Source organism: Tamandua tetradactyla, chromosome 5 (genome assembly GCF_023851605.1).
Source record: "Tamandua tetradactyla isolate mTamTet1 chromosome 5, mTamTet1.pri, whole genome shotgun sequence".
Lineage (NCBI taxonomy): Eukaryota > Metazoa > Chordata > Mammalia > Pilosa > Myrmecophagidae > Tamandua > Tamandua tetradactyla.
Genome location: NC_135331.1, coordinates 88,168,455 through 88,185,588, shown reverse-complemented (window position 1 = coordinate 88,185,588; position 17,134 = coordinate 88,168,455). Strand labels below are relative to the sequence as shown.

At 42.7% G+C, this 17,134-nt stretch overlaps 1 pseudogene; it reads right to left on the bottom strand.

Moving 5' to 3' along the window:
- Positions 1-830: 830 nt before the first annotated feature.
- Positions 831-17,015, bottom strand: LOC143683224 (HLA class II histocompatibility antigen, DR alpha chain-like; annotated as a pseudogene).
- Between the last annotated feature and the right edge of the window lie 119 nt (positions 17,016-17,134).

Here is a 17,134-nt window from a genome sequence, read left to right as displayed (position 1 = left end):
GTGTCCACTCTCATTCCTCATTCAGTCTGAAATGGGTTGATATGTAAAGCCCGTCATTCTGCCCTCAACACCCCTCACTCCTGTACACCCCACCATCTGTCTCACATTTTCTCAGGTCTATTTCTAATGTTTGCACTTTCCTGTACCGAAGATCAGGATATTTCATTGAACTGAGGTACAAGAACCAAAGACAGATTCTGAACTCACTGCTCAGTGGAGAACTCCCAACAAACAAACCATGCTGTAAGATTTTCTAGATGAGGATTGGACCACAGCAGCAGGATTGCCCAAAGGTTCTCTAAATGAGATCATGACATAAAGAAAGTGGATATTTTTGTATTAATTCCAGAGCCATCAGGATACATTCAACATTGGAGACCCTTCAGGATGGAAGGATCATATGTATTCCCCAGCTCCCTGAGGAACTCAGACACACTTAAAACTTCACCTAACTTTTATTGAAGATGGAAAGATAACAATTCAGAGAAATTCCAACATATATGAATACAGAAGAAACCCCAATGGACTGTTCAGAAAGTTCCATAGCATGAAAGGATCTTATAAATCTATTCCAGAGGCATGGCATGGAAATGAAACAATGATGGGAAATGAAGGTAAACAGCTACAGGAAGGGGCAATCGAGGGAAGCACAACTAGATGTTCTTTTATGGAGAGATCAAGGGAGGCTTTCCTTCTCCTGGGGTGGCCAAAGGGCTAGAAATGGCAGCAGAATGGTTGTCTTCAATGAGTGGAGCGATAAGAGAATTAATGGCATTGTAAAGCTTTTAGAGAAGAAATCTCTTCACTGATCTTCTCTCTAAGAAAGGCCTTCACTTGCTGCAAGATACACAAAGTTAGTAAGAGGTAAGATGAGAATTTTAAGCTCTTTTCCTTCAGATTCTCTCCTCTTCCCTCTTAAAACTTTGACTATGGAATGCATTACTAGTCATCTAACCTCTAGAAAATACAGCTTTTCCCACATGAGCCCTACTCTCCAAATGAATATGATGAGCAGGCCATGGTTTTCCTGCTCTTAGAGCTCCAACATCACTTTTCAGATTGGTGGAGAAAAGATAGTTATTAACCTCCAAAAGATTTCTATGAAACGAAAAGAAGGGGGCCAGAATCTGGACATGCTACCCAACTGATAGCTTGCTTGATGAAGTTTTAGAAAGATTGTGCTCATATCTTAAAGCTGACTGTCCTAGATCACTGTGCTTGGTAATTTAACATGGAAGAATGTTTTAGGTGCTGGATATAATTTTCAACACTGAAGGTATGGTCTGGTTGCATATCTATGGAAAGCTGTAGGGACCCTGAAGCTCTGGGTTACCAGATCAGATCATTACCTGAAAGTGACCTAGGAATGAGAAATCAAGAGTCATAACTTTCTCTACACTTTTCACTTCAAGGAACCACAAGTCCTTTCCCCACCAATTTCCCTCCCTCGAATATCCCAATATGTCTTCCAATGACCACACCAAACCCACCTCCAGGGTCTCAGAGGTCCCTGGCATTCGGCAGCACTGCCTTTGTGCATACCCTTGACAATGAACGTGGTGCCAACGATGATTCCCACCAGACCCACAGCTAGACCCAGGGCACACACCAGATTCTCTGTTGTCTCTAGGAGGGGGGGAAGGTCCTTCAAACACTGAGTAGAATTGAAAAGAGAGTACAGAGTAACGAATGGTGACAGAGCAGCACTGAGGATTAAAAGTGTGTACTTAGCAAGAGAATGGTTATTAATAGATTAAAGGAAAGGAAGACAGAATGATATCTTGAGGGAATTGCAGATGAGAAAGTTTGAGGAGCTGAGAAAAGACAAGATATATGGACAATAGCAGATGTGATGAAACGGGATCCTGAGCATCATGGGAGGAAACCAGGAAGTAAAGGGCACTGAGGACGGTCCCTACCCCAGTGCTTGAGGAGTGGCCCATCCAGACCCCAGTACTCCACCTTGCAGTCACAGATGTCCTCAGTTGAGGGCAGGAAGGGGAAATAGTGGAACGTGCGGAAAAGGTGGTCCTCCCTGGGAAGGAAGACCATCTCTGACACTCCTGTGGTGACAGGTTTTTTGAAGCCAAATGACATTGGTCACTGGTGGGCAGAACTTGTCTGTGAAACAGATGAGAATGTTGGGTTGTCACAGTTCCACAGGTCTGTTCAAGAGCACCGTCACCTCTGGAGGTTCTGGGGGAGCACAGGACAGAAGTCAGCCTTCCCTGTTAAGGTCTGTCCCTTCTCCTCCCACACTGAACCATGGTCCAAACCTATCAGAGATCTGAAAGTAGAAAAAGCAGTTGAAATGGTGTCCTGAGGACTCTGTTAAGGTCTCAGGTACAAGTCTCTGACAGCTTAACCCTGGAACTGGGAACAGTATTGAGATATCAGATGTCCATGGACCTCATTCTTGTGTCTCTCAGCATGAATTCAAGGCAAAGGTTTATGCAATTGAATGTGGGTGGCAGAGATGAGACATGAGTATGCCAAGAAAGGAACAAAACTGTGAAGTTCTTCAGCCTGTGGCATGAGAATTTGGGCTTGTTTATGACATGGTTAGACCTATGGAAGAGAGAGTCAGTCACTTTAATATAACACAACGAGTAGAAGTTGACAATTTTAAAACTACAGATTCTCATGTCCAGCAGGGAGAGCTACCTCTGGGGTCTGGAGTGAAGTTAGAGGCTTCGTCATCGTGTCCAGTTTGGCTTTGTCCACAGTGATGTTGGCCAGTGCACCCTGAACTTCAAAGCTGGCAAAATGTCCAAATTCTTCAAGTTGCCAGACCATCTCCTTCTTTTCCACGTCCACATGAAAAATCTCATTCCCATCAAAGTCAAACATAATCTCTCCTGATGGGTCAGGGGTCTGACAGAACTCGGCCAGGATGATAACACACTCCTCTGAAAAGGCAGGACAGTGAGTCAGAGGGGGATACAGAGGAAGGAGATGAAGGAGAATCCAGGGTGTGAGACACACACATGTGGCTGGAGGTGAGGCAGAGAGTTGGGGCCAAGTGCAATGGAGAAGGGATGGAGAGCAGGCAAAGTTGGGTGGAAGAGAGGCCTGGATGGAGGACGTGAGTGCTGACCAGTGCTGGGAGGGGAGTAACAGGGGGCAGAGTTAGGGAGGGTGGATTGAAAGAAAAAAGGGAAAAATATCCCATAAGATTATAAAGCCGTATTTGACTCCATGTCACTAGCAGAGACACGATTCCTTTTGGAGAAATCCAGCACATTTCCAAAAGAGGAATGTTTTCTCACTCTTTTACACAGGCATTCAATATGCAAGGTCCGGACATGTTTCTCAGAACCTTGCACTAAAATAGAGAAGCACTGTCTAAAAGGTTGTCTTCTGAGCTCTGAAATCCACATCAAATCTTGTTTACTTCTTCAGCTCCCTTCTTGCCCAGTGATCTTATACTACCTATTGATGTGTAGTGTTCCAATTATAATCCTGTTGTGGTTTTGTTTCTCCTGTAGGTTTTTTTGAAAAACAAATGAGACAAGTATAAGCCATTTTTTTAGTATTGGTCACATTAGGGTCAGAGGCTGTTTTGTATTTGAGGCTTGAGATACCCAGGAAACCATGACTGAGACCTGGTGGGCTGCACACCATCCCCTTCCCTGGACTCTCACCATACCATGCACACTCCTGTGAGAAGGATGATGTCTGGGCTGATCCTGGCAATGGACCCTCGTATCTTAATTCTTCTTAGATTTGGACCATCACTGAGGGGCATATTCTCTTGTTCATCCTCTCTGATGTGTGTAGATGGGAAGGGGGTGTTTTTCTACTTAGTCTCCAGAGACAAGATGAGGGATTTTATGGTCTGACTTTATACTGATAAATTAGTAAATTTTTCACTTTACTAATTTGGCAGAAAGAGAGATTTGAAGTTCAAAGAGGTAATTCGTTAATAATTGTAAGAAAATATTCCCGTCTGCCCTTCGACCTGCAATTTGGCTCATTTCTAAGTCAGTGCTATATGCAATTCAACTGGGTTCTTCTAAACTAAATTGGACAAACTTAAATTTGTGGTGCAGGTAGAGCTCCACTAAAGAGAATTTAATGAACTTTCTAAATCATTCCCTACAATACTGTCAGACTTGACTTTTCCTCCAAACACAGTCTTGTGAATGTCCACGGTGTGTTTCTCGATGCTCTCCTCGTGTGGTGATTTCCACGGCAGTCCATCATTCCTGAGGGCTCATCAGCATGGCCATGAAAAATCCAAGCACCAGGGCTTCACTTAGTACCCTTGTTTTCTGGGGTGCTTGTGATGGTCAGTAGAAATCACAAGTGAGGCAGTACAAACTGGAATAAAAGAAAAGGGTTTTGTGAGCTGTGTTGCAGTCTGGCAAGACTAAAAGTCAGGTCGATTAAGCTACAGCCAATCAGAAAAAATTCTGAGGTGACACATCTGTTGCTAAGGGCAGGGTTCATGCAAAGGGGCCAAGTGAGGGAATACTTAGCTCATTAGGTAAAGAGATAAAGTTCTTAATCAATCAGTCAAACAAATGAACAATAACAACAGAAAATCAATTGTTTTGAGAATGTCAGGCAATCATTCACAGCCTCTTCTATCCCCAAATAAGCCCTAGCCCTAGACATGGATTTGCCTGAAGCTCATTAGGGTGAATTAAATCAACAAAAACATCTTAAAGTGAGCCCCAAGTACAGATCATGCCTCTGTGCTGTGAGAGCTTGGAACTTTATTTAAGAGACAGCAAATTCTCTGAAGAAAACTAAAGCTGTCAGTCCATGGAGAATGTCTGAATCCTGGCAGTACTGAGTGAACAGAGTTTCAATTTAAAAGATACCTGTTTTATGCGTCTCCTGCAGTTTCCTAGAATGACTGATTGCCAGTTTAGCCAAAGAGCATGGGATCCCTGTCCCTTTGCTACACTAAGAGAATATCAGAGGAAAAAAGTCTGAGTTTCAACATTTCCATGGGTGAAGAAGGATGGAAAACTATACCTTCTATATGAGCAGAGGTTATTGGAAACAATGGGCTGTAAAGGAGACCTTTGCCTAACCACATTAAATATGACCAGAGACTGGAGCAGACTGCTGGGGACACACCACATTTGAGGCCTCAGGTCAATGAATATTCTGGCATAAATTGGGTAGAGCATATTTTACAGGGAAAGCAAATGACATAAACCATCCTTTCCTTCATGTCATGAGATTATTAAAGATCCAAAGATGCATTTTCAATTAATCACAAAGAGGACTACAACTAAGATGCTTCTGACCCTCATGTTTCTGAAAACCCAGTGTAATAGAATGGAATCTGTCTATCCACACACAGAAAGAACAGGCAGTGAATGTTCTGGAATCCATATACTCTGGATGAAGAGACACCTGGCAGTGAGGTCATCTACCAGATGGTGAATCCATCACTTAATATTCATTATGACCTGTGTACTGAGTGTGGCCTTCCCATGCTTTGTCCTGAGGTCTTATCCTTCCCTGCAGCTGTCCTGACAAATTCTGAGGGTAAACACCTTATAGAGCCTGACACTATCTGATCACATCTAAGGTTTTGGACAAACTCTGACACTGACTCCTAGATACTAAGAGGAGAACCACAGCATGGGCACATTGTTAGGAACACGTCTCCTGAAGATAGGGGAATGGACCAAATGACAGTTAAAAAATATCAGCTACGCTCAGGGACTGATCCTATGATATAGGCTAGTCCTTGACTCTTTCAGAGACAAAGAGTAGTGTAATTTTTCTATGCCTACTCTATGCTGTCTTCCATATGCCTAGTTTTTAGAAGGTATTCAATAAACATGTGATGAATTCAAAGGCATTTTACAGAAAGGTAGCTTACCTGTGTAACAGAAGTTTCAACCCAAGGTGTTGCTCAGCAACTTGTGATTTTGTTTACAATAAAACACTAATTGATTCTCTCCTGAAGTTACCAAATGTGGGAGACATCAGAAAATGCTTTAGTCCTTTTCTCTGTGATAAGGAAGCTGCTCCTATTTGGACTCTTCTCATGGTTCTCTGCTCTTTCTCAAACTCTAGCTTCCCGAGTTGTTTAAGAGAATTTCTGAGGACACTAAATGAGGTCTTCTTGGTAACATTAAAAGGGAAGCAGTCATTTTCCAGCCATGGTTCAGTCAGGAAATAGAATTCCCTGTGGACGTTCTAATTAGAGCCAGGGTTACACCTCAAGTGGTTAGGAAGTCTTGAGGAATACATGTCAATGCAGCCCCTAACTGTAACATGTCAGGAACCTGCAGGAGCCATTGCTGATCCAGAGCTCCTCTAAACCCCAAGGACATGGTGCTGCTCCCAAACTCATGTGTATGAAACTCATGTGCCCATTGCATGGATGGATGCAGTCTACTGTCCATCTCCTAAATCATTTCACTGTGAAGACTGCATGTCACATGCAAGGAGAATGTGGGAAATGCAAATTTCTTACTTCCATTCACTAAGTTACAGACAAGATGGGAGACTGGAACTGGAAATTTTTAATTAAAGATTATTAAAATTAGTATATCTCCACCATAGCACACTAGGGTTTTCCCCTCAGTGCCAAGCCTGAAACCAGGCAAAATATTCTTTTGAACTGTTTGATTTTTGGCTTGGAAATGACGCAATTTAACACGGGGCCCACATGAGATCTGGGACCTCAACATGCAGTATGTCTGTGATGCTCGAGCTCTGGAAACTCCCACCTCCTTCTTTAGCTTTCCTTCCCCTTTTTCTTAATCCAGACTCAGAATTTACATGCTGCCCTCTCCTAGTGAGGACTTTCCACTAGAGGTGTTGAGGAAATGTTGATGTAGACATTTCCTTCACAACTCACCACAAGAGAAACATTTTGCTCTTTATCACCTACCCTTCCCATTATGAGAGGTGCCAGAAGCTAATCTACTGAAATGAATCTCTATCAGCATGAAAACTGGACTGTCAAAACCAAGGAAGTTGGTAGGGTGCTGGATTATTAGACCTCCTAGCATATCCTCTGTGGAAAAGGATCTCCATGATGTTTGGTCTCATCTCTAACCTGGGAGGACAACAACTGGACAGTTTTGTTTGTCTGTTTGTTTGTTTTTGTATACTGTATGGTGAGTCACATTTCATTCCTTTTCTTTCCATGTGAGTATCCCATTATTGCAGCACCATTTGTTGAATTTTTGTTTGTTTTTGTTGGTTGGTTTGTTTGGGAAGTGCATGGGCTGGGAATCAAACTCAGGTCTGCCTCATGGCAGGCAAGAATTCTACCACTGAACTACCCTCCCACCCCCCTGGACAGTTTGTTTTATTCTCTTTCATTACCTCCACCTATAATCTAATGTTCCAAAGCTGGTGTTCTCTTTGTATTTGTTCCCAGGGTTGTCAAATCGTCCCGCTTTGCTTAGGTAATATTTGTAAATAAGAAAATGCAGGTAGGTGTGTGTTTTGTTTGTTCATGTTATTTTCTATTTAATTCATTTTTTATGTGAATATTTGGAGATTTCTAACCCACATGTCATTAAATTTCCGGGTGAGCCAACTATGGGTTCTATTGCTAGGATTAGAGCATCTGTCATCACAGTGTCTTCCAATTTTGTTATCTGATCTGAAAGCAGCACAAACTGATCTTGATAATTGAGAGAATGTGAAGGAAGTAATTAGTTTGAAAATTCACCAGAGAAGCTTAAAGGCTTTCATGTGGACAATCAATCTTTTCACCACCATCCCCAAGAGCAACTCCTCCTTTTCCTTGGCAATCTATTAGATTTTTTAGCTCTCATTTTCAGAGCTGCTTCCTACTCTGTCTATCAACCTCGCCACTCCAAGGCCAGTACAAATGCAAGGGATAGGGAAATCCCAATGAAAAATAGGTTTATCCTTTCCTGAAAATGTACCTGCCCTCCCCTGTGATTCCTCCTTTCAGACAGTCTCCCAGGAATAGGGAATGATTATATTCAATTATCCTTGTAGATAGAGACTTGTAGGCAGATGAGGCCTGACTGGTGGGGCCTCATCTAGGTCAGAATGATTTCACAGAATTCATGTATATTCACAGGCACGTTCCTACATGCGCATAAGGGAGAGGGAAGCTGGACGTCTCTGGTTTCAATCAATCTAATTTATATATATTCTTTTGTTTATAAAACTTCTTTAGATATTATTTGATCACATTCTGTATTTAAGGTGCTCTTTAAATTGTGTTTGTTTTTTGAAAATATCTGAAGCAGACAATGCAACTTGCTAGTGTGACTAAATACTAAATGAACCATTAATCAAACCAAACGTCATTGTGTCTACTATTGTCCCTTTGCAAAACCTCATTAGAAAATAGCCTCTTTACAGATCCTTATTAAAGAAGCTATTCCTCTGCCTGTGGGTAGAAATCTTAGCAACACCCAGAATAAATTGTTTGCCCAATTTTAAGTAACAGACTCTCCTCTAAATTCCTTCAAGTTGCACACAACCGTCTTCACTCAGCAGAGGATCAGGCACGTGTCACCGTCAGCTGTTGCAAATGGACTGAAGATCCATGGCTTCCTCTTCCTCGATGGGAATTTTTGCAGGTAAATATAGATTTGGTTTTTTCACCTCCACCACGTTGTGCTTGCTCTTTGAGGTGATAACATCTGGAGTAGGTTCAGGGGGATGGAGAAGAGAAAAAGAAAGGAAATATTCCACTAGATGTAAAAGGTTTGTACCCTCTGGGTCTCAATGGCATTCAAACACAATTTTTCTCTGGGCCAACATTTACAGGTACTCAGGTTCCCTCATGGTTTGGAGAAAACACTGAACTGTGCCCCAGCATCCAGGGCTGCAGACTCCCAACACTGCCGCCCCGTCCGGGATCCACCACCAACTAGTCCATCCACCTGCCCTGCGTGGACTCAGAGCCTTTTCCATTGTCTTCAACCATCCAACCTGATGCAATTAGAGCAAACTCTTTAGTGAATCTAAAATAATAGATTCACTAAATTCTAAGCAAATAAGTCAGCCTCTTTCCATAGTTGTGGGGAAAACAGAGAATCCATATCAAATAGCAAAAGCTTTCCAAAGATGGCAAAAACTGCTCTCTCCTATACTTTCTGACCTCCATGCCTTTCACTGACCTTGCTGGATGCAGATAAAATAATAGGAACATGTTTTACCATTATTTCATTTATAAATGGTGCTACAGGATGAGGAACAGTCGCAACTCCACAGGCAGGTATCTCTCACCCTTAGTTGACCTGAGGAAAGAAGATGCACATTTTAAAGCATGTTATATGAAGCAGTGTCTATCACAGTCACTGTCTGTCAGCAGTCACGGAGACATAGGTATAATACAGCGAACACAGCACTAGCAATATAAGCTATTTTATGAGATTTGCATCTATAATCAATTGGTTTCATCTACTATCAACAGAGAAGATTGTCCTCAGCATTGTGGGTAATCTCATCTAATCAGTTGAAGGTCTTAAGTCAGAACTGAGGGTGTCAGAAGTCAGAAGAAAATTTTCTGCCTCAATCTCAAGATTGGCTCTTGCAGAAATTCTGGACAAACAGCTCCCCCTGGGGAATTAAGACTAAGAACTTCAACAATGGATTTTCTAGTTTGCCGCTTGGTCCTATAGTCCCCCTGAGTCACATGAGACAACTCTATTTTGTGAAGAATATATGGGGTGGGCCACGGTGGCTCACCAGACAGAAATCTCACCTGCCACGCCAGAGACCCAGGTTCATTTCCTGTTGTCCTTCCTTGCAAAAAAAAAAAACAAAACACTAAACAGAATATGTGTAATCCCACATTGGATTTACTTCTCTGGAAAACCCTGACTAATACCCTCCCTTTCTTCTCTTTCAAGATACTTTTGGTAATTCTAGATCCTTTGCATTTTCATGTAAATTTTAGAATTAACCCATCTTTTTCATATTAAAATAAAAATTGGGGATGTTGGTCAGGATTCTGTCTGCAAGAATTGGGGTTTCAATAATATTGGTTCTTCAAAACCAAAACATAGTATAGCTCTCCATATGTTCAGGGTTTCATTAGTTGCTATCATCAGTACTTTTATGTTATAATTAAATTATTTCAATTAAATTAATCTTAAGTATTTTGAGATATCTTATTGCTTTGTGTTTTATTGATTGGAAGTGTAATTTTTTTAAATTTTATATGCAGTATTCCATTGCTCCTATGTACACTTAAAATTGGTTTAGCTTATTGCCACTGTTAAATTCACAAATCCTCTCTCTATATATAAATGGATAGAACAGATTTCTTAGGGTTTTACATGTAAACAACCATGCTTTATAACTGCAGTGTTCATTTTTTTGTCTGATGGGTTTGAAGTCATGTGAAATTCTTGGCTCAAATGACTCTTTAAAATATTGTCATTTTGAAAGACAAGATCAGCAAACTAAAAAACTTAAAGTTCTAAAAAGTGTGTTTCTCATCACATCTTTTGTGTTAAGTTATAACTAGACACAGGTAAATGCCTTATATATATAATCATGGGACTAAATAGTCCCCAACTGTTCCCATATTCTAGTTTATATCATTTTCAATGGCCATTCTATCCTTTAAGATATAGGAACCCTTTCTGTTAACCTCTGAGTCATTCTATGTTCTCCATGTGTTCACAAGTCCATATTTCCCTGATTTTGAAAACACCCTGTCCCTAGTAAGAATGCTCCAATCTTCTGCTGTCTCTGGTGCCTCTGCCTCAGAACCTTAAAATGCAAGATGAGCTATCTCGTGTTTCATTCATGCACCATCGTGATTTTCTCAAGCACTTCATGAGTCATTCAATTATTAAAATTTAGGGGCTTATGTTCCCTGCTCTTGAAACTGTAAAGGACCTTGAGAGCTGGATTTATAATTCCCTAGCTTTGTTTCCTTAGGGTTGCTTCTTATTGAAACGTAACAGTGAAGTCAAGATAATGAAGTAGACTCCCTCTAAACAAGCTTTTTCTCTTTCCCTCCATCCCCTCTCCAATCTCTCTTTCTCTCACCCTTTCTCCCTCCCCCTCTCTTTCTTTCTCTTTCCCCTCCCCCCAAAAGTTCAATCACCAAATTTTTCCAGGGCCTGGAGCAAATTTAGGCATATTAGGTGACAGCTTTCCTATACCTGCTGCCATTCTGCTTTGACCTTAGATCATCACGAAATCTAAAAGCACACCTCCAAAAGGAAGAGATTGGAAGTTAAGATTTGGATATTTTAGGACAGAATTTGGACACCCGCTGAATTTGTACACCAAGGTGACTCTGGGTTAAGGAAGAGGTAGGGCAATGAGGCCTGCACCTCAAGGAGCCCTCGGAGCTTTTTCCTAATGAGTTTATTCCCATATCAGAGACCTTGAAGCTAACTATAGTCCCTCTTATTTGGACCCTGAGATACCTTAGAGGGGCCTCCATATGGTCATTGACAGAGTAACTCATTTTTGCATGACTTCAGCTAACCCCCAGGCTATTTGTACCTTAGAAGATATCTCTTTGTGAGGTGCATCCTTTGTAAAGCTCAAGGTTGTTAACTTGTCAGCTTCCTCCTGCATCCATAGCACCGACTTCCATCCCTCATGGGTCCTGAACCCATTGTTTCAGTCTCAGATCTTGAAGTTGAAGGAACTATTCCCATTTTTCAAAGTAGACTTCCTTCCAGATTTATTTGGAAGAAAAATGCATCTTCATGAGGAACAAATCTAAGCAATTTTGCTTCAAACAATATTTCAGATCTCAAGCTTTTTGCAAACAAGAAGCAGGCTTCCTTGTCTGTGGTGGGCGGGGAGGAGAAGGAGTGTGCCTGAACTCTGGCACACTTGCAAAGAAAAACGCTTGTCTGCCTTTGGGCACCTCCCACCTCTCAGTGCTCTTGGGTACCGGGCCCAGGACTCAGTATTTGTAGTGGGTGACTCAGGGCTTCTGTCCGTGCTTCTCCCCTCCAGGCAAAACACAAACCTCGAAGACTCTAGAAAGACACACTGCCATGCCACAAGGATATGAGCATTGCTAATTTTCCTTTCTTTTACCTCAAGGAACTCTACATTTGTAAGTTTCATTGCTAGGGGTCTTTCTGAAATATGTGATTATTAGTTTTCTGGTCACTTGATCAGACAACTCACCAAATCTTTCCCACCAGCTCCCAAAGAATAGAAACTGATGGACACTACCTGAATTTCTTCAAATTCATAGAAAGACTCCTAACATACTCTTGGATTGCTGTATTTTATTTTCAATTTTTTCTCCTCTATTGTTCTAGCCTCCTTTCTTTCCAAGACTACCCATGCCTAATCATAACACCTTATATCTAAATAGAGATTTTGCATCACGCTTCTACTCTCACTCCATCCTATTAAGAATACTTGAACAGAAAAAATTGGGTGGTTCAGTGGTAGAATGCTTGCCTTCCATGCCGGAGACCAGGGTTCAATTCCCAGACAGTGCACCCCCAAAAAAAGAATACTTGAAGGTAATCAGTGCATATATGATCCCCTTGAATGGTAAGGAGATCAAAGTGCCAAAAGTGAACAGGCAAATCCAAATTAAAGCTTGCCCAAACAGACAGCAGCTCTAGAATTGAAATCCAGGTCTCCTAAACTCAGGGCTCCTCTCTCATCTACTGTCTGAGGGAATGGGTCATACCAACAGCAACACTTGGAAGAGAATCATCTCCTGAAGAAAAGCCCTTGAAGGCAGAGACAAGGAGTCTGTCCCTTACTGCCCTCCGGTGCCCACGTAGATCCCTGTCTCTCCTTCCCCTCAGCGCCTCTCTTGCCTGCCCGGATCCTGGTTTTCCGTCTTCTCGGGGCTGTGAGCATTTGGTTTGTTTTCCTGCCCCTCCCAGATGTCGACTGTAATCAGAAGGGAAAGAGGGTGTCTCTTTCTCTTTCCAACATACCATCTCCCTAAGCTACATGGTCACCCATAGATCACAGCAGAATTTAAGACATAGTTCTTATTTCAAGACAGGTAGACTATTTAAACAGACACTTTAAGAGTCAGTTGCATTTGGGTTTGTGAGTTTTTTAATGACTCATAAACCAAATGCACATGTGGGTACTAAGAGCTCTGGTAGAATTTCAATAGTTTATATCATCACGACAGTGCAGAATCTGGGCAGTTGGCAGTGTATGTTCACAGCACAAACCAGGTATGTCTGTACTTTCCTAATACTGACCACAATTTCCCTACCAAGCATTATGGTGCCTTATGCAGAGAACTTAATCTAGTAATTTGTAGATAAAATCAGTGACTTCAGGATTTTCACCAAAATGACCAATTTGAACTTCCTCCAGGTTGTGTTATCTCTAAGTGCTGAGCTGCAGCACTATACCCTTTAACCCATAGGGACATTTAAATGAAAATCTGACCAGTACAAAATTACACAGACATGAGACAAAGAAATATGCCTATAACCTCTATTGTTATACTCTGTGCTCAAGTATTGAATTGAAAAGATTATGCAATGTGTTTGGTAATTATGTGAGAGACATTACCCTGTCCAGGGAGATAAAGAGCCAGAATAAAAAGAACAATAAATGTAGTCACAAGGGCTTGGCCTGGTCTTCTAACCCAGGAGAAAGGAATTCCTTCCTCTGGGTCTCCATTTTCTCATCAGTGAAAGGAGGGATGGGAATCTCTCGCTTCCGACTCTACAGCCCTGTGGGTGCGATGTTCTGAGGGGAACTGGGCGCCAGGCAGGACATCTTGAGGTGTGTGAGGCCCAGGGAAGGGGAGGACAAACTGGGGGGCTGGGGCGCTGCGGGAGGCTGGGCTGTGTGAGGAGCTGAGTGGGGGGAGGCAGCTGGGGGAAGTGGGGGGGAGGGTCTGGTTTTCTGCGAATGTGAGCGCCAACGTCACCACGTCCTCTGCAGGGCTGGAGAACTCAGAGCTGAACCCAAGCAAAGTCCACATGTCCTCTGAGTTTCCCTTTTGAGAAGGCGGCAGCAGGAAGGAGGTGAACGTGCTATTCTGGTGGGAACCTCATTTCTGAGAAGGCTCCAGGAATCTGACTGCCTCTGGAGCTTGGGCGAGGCGGCATCAGTCCCCCCCTGCACGGGGACCCCAGGGAGAGCTGCGGCCCCTCCACCTCCCTGGCTGCCCCAAGTTCCTGCCTCAGTCAGCACACCCAGGACTCTGAGCTGTCCTGGACACCTGCCTTGTGGAAGATGCCCAGACACTGAGACCAAATAAGGAGAAGACCTTGCAGCCCTGGTTTCCTCCTAAACCGTGAAAGCGTCACGGGAGTGGTCTGGGGATTCCCTGTGAAGGGTGGCTTTGAGGGGGTGAGAATCAATGAAAGAGGAAGGAGTATGTAGACTCAGCCTTTTGTAGGTAAATTGTGATGCTTGTTACAATACCTGCATTTACATGACACTTTATAGATTTTAAAATGTGCCACACTCATTTGATCCTCCCCATGTTTCTGTGAGTCGGGCTGGGTGGGGAAGGGGCAATAGATTAAAATCAGAACACCAGGATCAAGTTTTCTCTTGTCCTGAATGACCTCGGGGCTGTGCCTCTGAGCTTTGGTTTCCTCTGTCCCATGGTGGTGATACAGCTGGAAAAACGGGAGGAAGGACCGTCACCATGGGAGAGGAGTGAACACAGAGGTTCAGGAAAGTAAGGTGAGGTGCCCAGGGTCACAAAAATGGGAACTAACTCACCTTGTGTCTTACAAGCCTTATTTTATTTTGCTTTTACTCTACAAAAGTGTGAAGTTTTAGCATTTGATAAACTATAGCTCTTTGTTGAGGTGGCATAGATATACAAATTTCATTGAAAATGATATTTTCAAGTAATTTTAGTGCTTGAAAAATTCACTTATATATTATTCAATGATAAAAATTGCATCTACTACCTATCTACATATAAAAAATAATATACATTTCCAATCATGCAAACATTTTTGCCTTTAAATAACTTAAAATTGCACTGAGGCATTTGCAACATCCTGTGTATTTAAGCATAAATAGATAGTTATGTAAATCAATATGGGGAAAATTAAAAGGAAATATATCTATACATATATATGTTTTACCTATAAGCTGGAATTAAACATGATGATTGCCTATGTCCATTTATTTTATACTTTTTATGTTTTCATAAAATGGACATGTGTTAAAGTCACCCTGGCTACGTAGGAGATGACTCCCAGGGATGAATCCAGACCTGGCACCGTGGGATCAAAAATTACATCCTGACCAAATGGAGGAAAAGAAGTGTAATTAATAAAGTATCAATGGCAGAGAGAGCTCAAACAGAATCAAGAGGCTACTCTGGAGGTTGCTCTTATGCAAATATAATGTACCACTGCCTTCTTGCCTCCATAGTGCCAGTTGAGCAGTCAAACTCAGTCTTATATGGTTTCCCTTGTGTGTGGTGGATTGTTTTTCTCTTATCCCTCTCAGGATTTTCTGCTTCTCTTCAACATTTGACAGCATGATTTTTATGTGTCTTGGAGTAACTTATTTGGATTTATTCTATTTGGAGTTCATTGGGCAGTGTATGCAGGATGGGGTTTTGGGGGGCACAGAGGCGCATGTAAGCACCTGCCAGGTGTAGGAGCAGGGTGGTTGTGCTGGGGTGTGTGGCAAGAGTATGAGTGTGTGCGGTTCTTGGGGCTAGGGCACTGCTGTGCACATGTACAGGGCTCAGGGGCAGCAGGATGGCATTGTACCTATGTGAGCTGGTGGCGGGTGTGGTCAGGATGTGCAAGTCAGCACATGTCCTGGGGGTGCAGGGCTGTGGTGTGCACATGCACGGGGCCAGTAGGGCAGGGTGCAGCAGTCGAGAGGTCTGAGCACTGATGGGTTGGTGCCCAGGTGGGCAGGGGGTGGGTGCACTTGTGTGTTCACAGATCTGGGGGATGGTCACTGATGTATGCATGTGCAGAGCTGAGGGTAGCAAGGTAGGATTGTGCAACTACCTGAGTTGGGGCAGGTGTGGCCCAGTAGCACAGGTGAGCACCTGCAAGGGGCAGGGAGGGGGTGGTGGAGTCTACAGGCTGGGCACAGGTGCCTGGGTATAAGGAGGGGTGGGTTGAGGTGTGTGCTTGCCCCAGAGAGGGGTGCCTTGGGCAGCGGTGTGGAGTGGGGTTTACGTGGGTGGATGGGGTGAGGTCAGGGGTGCTAAGACCATGGGGGAGAGCAGGGCTGGGGTGAGACTTAGGTGCCTAGGGTGTGAGGGGAGTCATGGATCGCAAGGTGGGGATGACACTGGTGGGTGTAGCATGTTCAGGGAATATGACTTGGCTTACTTCTTTGGCCTGGACTCCCTCTCTCTGCACTCCTGAGGGCTCTGGGACTCCGTTTGGAAAGAGGTGTGTTAGGCGGTTTGCACTAGCTAGATGGTCTCCAGTTCTCTGCATTTCTTCTGCTTCTGCCACCAGGGCCTCCCTATGTGGTGTAGAAGACCCTCCCAGGTCACTTACACCCTGGAATCACTGTCGTGGTCATTTTTCCGTCACTTCTCACGCTGTTCCTTGGAGCAGGGATGAACTCAACATAACCTATTCTAGCACCTTCCCAGAAAGTCTATCTCCAATGTTGAAAAATTGTTTAAAAGTAGAATTACATGTTTAAAATTGTATGATGTAACAGGATGAAATTTGTAGATTTCCTCAGTGTTCTTATTCCTCAACGTTCTGTAATGTATTCATTAGCTAAACTTTTCATCTTTTTCCCAGGGAAAATCATGAGAAAGATCAATAAGGAGAAATATCCGTAAGAAAGTGATAAATTATAATGAGAACCAGGAGTAAGGGGTTGAACTTTTTCCACATGAAATATTTATTATTTTAAGTAGATTTTTTTTTGTCAAAGGCTGACTTTGAGTCCTTCATCGTTCTCTCAGACCCTTGCATACTTAAATTTGGATAGTTATCAGATTACTAAATTAATATACAAAGGCACCTCCATTCCACCTCAATTCCTTTTTCTAAAGCCCTATGTACTTATATTCTGGAGGTGTCACCATACTCAGTGAGAAAAACTTTTTCATTCAAGTTTAATTATTGACTAACTTCTGGTTTTCTTTACTTTATCAGGTACATGTTTACCTCTAAGGAGGTAGACTATACTATCCAATTGAAAGGATAATTCTGACATGTCATCAGTTTCACAAAAGGGCCCAGTCAAAATGGCTCGGATAGAATTGCACAAAACTTTTAGA